The 4,689-nt window shown below is 43.3% G+C and overlaps 1 pseudogene; it reads right to left on the reverse strand.

Moving 5' to 3' along the window:
- On the reverse strand, positions 1 to 561 carry LOC102470885 (ubiquinol-cytochrome-c reductase complex assembly factor 2 pseudogene; annotated as a pseudogene).
- Positions 562 to 4,689: the final 4,128 nt, after the last annotated feature.

Consider the following 4,689-nt stretch of genomic DNA (forward strand, 5'->3'; position numbering starts at 1 on the left):
TCAGATGTGGACCTTCCCATATGGGTTGGCCTCACAGAACATTGTGTTTTACCACTGTGCCACCATTCCTCAATGCATTTCTCCCCTCCGCCCCCCGCCCCCCCAGGAGAAATCACAGGTTTTATTGAAGATGGCAACATCTGAGGCTCCACACTTAGGTACATGGGAGAGAAGGACTCAGCCCAGGCCTTATGCTTCTCTTCAGGACCCTTAGGGGCAAACTTCTCCTGCAGTTTCTTTCACATGCCTTGATTCTTTTCCTTAAACTCTTCCAAAATGTCTGTGGACAGGATCAGCTCGTATTCCTCCACAGGCAGGCCACTGAAGCTGGTGTCTCTGGAGCATGGGTAATTGTGTTCGTAGTAGTTTGAATGGAGTCGTGCTAAGCTCTGGAACATCTGCTCACAGGGCTCAAGCTCTGCAATCTCTGTTTTCTTCCTTTCGAAAGGCCTGTGCTACTTGCTGCTATAGGTAAGTGCCCAAGTCCTGTCCCCATTTGGTCTCATCCATGGGCCATTTCTCATAGACCATAAGAATTGGCCAGTAGTGGCTGGCTGCCATTTTGACCTCTTGTTTTTCAATCTATTCTTAACGCTCACATATGTGGGCTTCATAGGTATAGAACCTGGGCAGTTACTTGGAACGCTATGCTCTGCAAGTGCCTTGAATTTGGTTCAGTCTCCCATGTGCCTTCATTTTTTTTTTTTTTGGTAGAGGTTTTCACTATAGGGCGTGTGCGCTCGCCAGACAGAGACATAGAGACAGAAAGTGAGAAATCACCCCCCAGGGAGGATGGTCATGCCACAATCCCTTCTCCTCCATTCTCTCGGGATCTTGGGCACGCACACACACGCGCCCGGCGTGAGTTTTAAGTCACCGGGTCCAGGACGCAAACCGCGGTCGACTACGTAGGAGTCCAGCGACATAGCCATTATGCTAACTGCTGGTTCCCTCCCATGTGCCATCTTAAAACTCTTAAATTTTGAACAAGGGGCCTCACATTTTCATTCTTCATTAGACCCTGCAAATTAGGTAACCCTTCCTGCTTGCATGATAAGCCAGATTCCTTAGCTTGGCATTAAGAACTAGGCCAGTCCCTGGGAACCAGCAGTTAGCGTAATGGCTATGTCACTGGACTCCCATGTAGTCGACCGTGGTTCGCGTCCCGGACCCGGTGGCTTAAAACTCACGCTGGGCGTGTGTGCGTACGTGCCCAAGATCCCAAGCGGAGAATGGAGGAGAAGGGATTGCGTCGTGACCATCCCCCCCTGGGGGGTGATTTCTCGCTTTCTGTCTCTATGTCTCTCTCTGTCTGGCGAGTGCACGCGCCCTATAACGAAAAACCTCTCAAAAAAAAAAAAAAAAAAAGAACTAGGCCAGTCCCATAGTCTCGTGGTTAAGGGAGTCAGATCCCATATGATTAACCGCAGTCCAAATCCTGGCCCCAGTTGTTTGAAAAACACACTGGATGCATGTGTGTGTGCCCAGATCCCAATGGGATGGAAAAATGGAGGAGAAGGAATTGTGGTGTGAACATGCCACATTGAGAAGTAACTTTTTCCCCTCTCTGTCTGTTTGCCAAGTGCATGCACTCTCTGGCAATTAAAATAAAAGAACAGAACTGCCATAATTTGCTGGCCCCCTTCTCTTATCTAATGCGTGCCTCTTAACATGAACTCTCCAACTCCAGTCATTCATATTGACCACTTATATTGGAACTGAAATATGCACTCCTGTTTCCAGGGTTTTGTTCATCCAGCTCCACTCTTGAACATGCCTTCCCTTTTCTCTCTCTCCTTGCAATTCCATTCATTTGTCAGTATCCTCCTTCCCCATAGTCTCTCCCCACATTCTATTTCTCTGGCAATGACCGTCACCATCGTCAGGCTTTTATATGCTATTCTTCTGTTACTTTCTCCTTTTAGTCCCTGAGCCTTGTCCTCCCAGTTAGTAAATATTTGGGCTTGAGGAACATGCCTATCTCTCAGTGCCGCCAATACAATACCTTTCTCTAGTAGGGGTGTTAGGATGTCTCTTGCTACAAATAAGTTACAAAACATGGGTTAAAATGTACCCTGGCGAAGAGTAGAAAACTGGTAATAGTCGTGGAGTATCTCCCCACATTCACTGAACAGATACTTACTGAATGCGTGTTTTGTGCCAGCACCGTTCCACTCTAAGCGATAGGGAGACAACTGGTAGTGTGGTTGCTGCTATCAGATGTGTAGCCAAATTCCCTAAGTTCACAGTTCCAGCCTCGCTGCTCAAGAACAGAGTGCTGTTGTACAAGTTACTTACATTTTCTGTGCCATAGTTCCATCCGAAAAATGAGTGTAATGACATTGAAAGTATAGGCAACAAAAGGAAAAATGTCTACACATTGAACTTCATCAAAGTTAAAGCTTGTACACCAAAGGATACTGTCAACAGAGTAACAAGACAACCCACAGAAGTGGAGAAAATATGGCTGATAAGGGGTTAGCATCCAGAATATATAACAAACTCCTGTAACTGAACAACAAAATACTCTAGACAATCCAATTCAGAAATGAGAAAGAATTTGAATAGACATTTCTTCCAGGAAGACACACAAATAACCAACCAGCACATGAAAAGATGCTCCACATCACTAGTCATTAGGAAAATAAAATTGAATATTGCAATGTAACACACTTCATACCTAATAATGTTTACTATTAAAAAATGGAAAATAAGTATTAGCAAAGATGTGGAGAAAGTGGGACCCTTGTGTGTTGCTGGTAGGAATGTAAAATGGCATCCCCACTGTGAAAATCACTATGGCAATTCCTCAAACAGTTAAACGTAAAATTATTACATGATCAGCCATCCCACTTCTAGATATGTACCCCAAAGAACTGAAAGCAAGGACCGAAGATATTTGAAAACCTATGCTCATAGTCTAATTCACTAAAGCCAAAAGGTAGAAGCAATCCAAATGTCCATCAAAGGATAAATGGATAAACAAAATGTGGTGTATATACACAGTAGAATATTACTAAGCCTTCAAGAAGGAATTAAATTCTGATATATGCCATAATATGAATGAAACCTAATGCTAAGTGAAATAAACTAGTCACAAAATAACAAATACTGTTGATGATTCCACCTACATGAGGTACCTAGAAAATTCATAAGAGGAAGTAAAATGGGGCTTGTCAGAGGATTTGGGGCAAGGAATGGGGAGCTAGTGCTGAATGGGTACAAAGTTTCTGTTTGGGCAGATGGAAAAGTTCTAGAAATGGAGAGCGGTAGCCGTTACACAGCAATGTAAATGTACTTCATGGCATTGGACCGTATACCTAAAAATGGTTAAAAGGGTAAATTTTACGTAAGGTGTATTTTACTACAATTTTTTAAATGGAGATAATAAGATTTTACCTCACAAGGTTGTTTTAAGGATCAAATGAAAAAAAATTAGAGCTATGGCTTAGATAATGGTTTGTCCCCTAAAGGTTCATGTATTGTTCATGTGCCGATTCCCTCATGGAATTGGCCTTCGATATGTGTGGGCACCTGCTAGACAAGACTGACAGATGAGTAAGTAAGCTGAGAGAGGAAGTCCTGCCCTCACTATGGGCAAACACCATCCAAGAGACTGGGGGCATGGGAGAGACAAAGGAAAATTCTATTTTCTCTCTCTCTCTTTCTCTCTCTCTCTCTCTGTATTGTGTCTTAGGTCCTGCCTGCTTCTCTTGGCCATTTTGTGATACAGCACCAGAGGCCAACAGGATGCCAACCATCTACCTTTGGACATTTCAACCATGAATTGTGAGCCAAATAAACCTCTATTCAATATAAATCACCTCGTCTCAAAATTTCTGTTTAGCAACACAATAATGAACTAATACAGGAAACTGGCACAGCAAGCAGGGTTTTTTATTTTCAAGGATTAAATGAAATAATATTTGTAAAGGACTTAGAAGAGTGCCTGGCACATACTGAGGCTGGGTAAATAAATATATGTAAGGGGAATACCAATCATTGTAGTTTCAGGCATTATTTTTCCAAAACTGAGCCATTCCACTGCCTAAGCTCTGCAGTCACAAGATATTGATTTTTCACTTCAGTCCATGCTGATTTTAAATTTTCAAAAGCTTATCTATGTCTTTCGTAAGAGAGATAGAAAAAAATGAAAGACAAGCAACTTCAGCAGGGTCTCATGTTACAATACTCTCCTAGCCTTCCCAGCCAGCCAGAATTATGAGTTCATGACATGTACATGTCAACCAAGAAACCAGACCCACTATCCTCCATGTGGATCCAGCTTCATTGATCCGCTGCTGCTCCACTGAGCTGGCCCATGATTCCACTTTTCTCTGAGCTCTGCCCTACACAATTGAATAGCTGAGTCTATAGCACCTCTGTCATGCTCTCCCTGTCTCAGAGTCTTAATTCTGTATACCACAACACATTACAGAACTTTGAGGGACAGATCAAGCCATACATCTCTGTATCCCCACAGAGTCTGACAGTGCTAGGCATAGTCATCAATAACCAAACAAGGTGGGGAGGGAGGCAGGTAGTGGTGCAGCAAGAAAATGCAGTGCTCTGCAAGGCTGACCTACATGTGAGGGTTCATGGTTCAAATATGGAGACCTCCTTGAATATGCCAGGCATTCATGTACCCATGTATCCGTTGCTGTCTGACACTGGAGGATAATCAAGATT

Source organism: Tupaia chinensis, unplaced genomic scaffold (assembly GCF_000334495.1).
Source record: "Tupaia chinensis unplaced genomic scaffold, TupChi_1.0 Scaffold000002_1, whole genome shotgun sequence".
Lineage (NCBI taxonomy): Eukaryota > Metazoa > Chordata > Mammalia > Scandentia > Tupaiidae > Tupaia > Tupaia belangeri.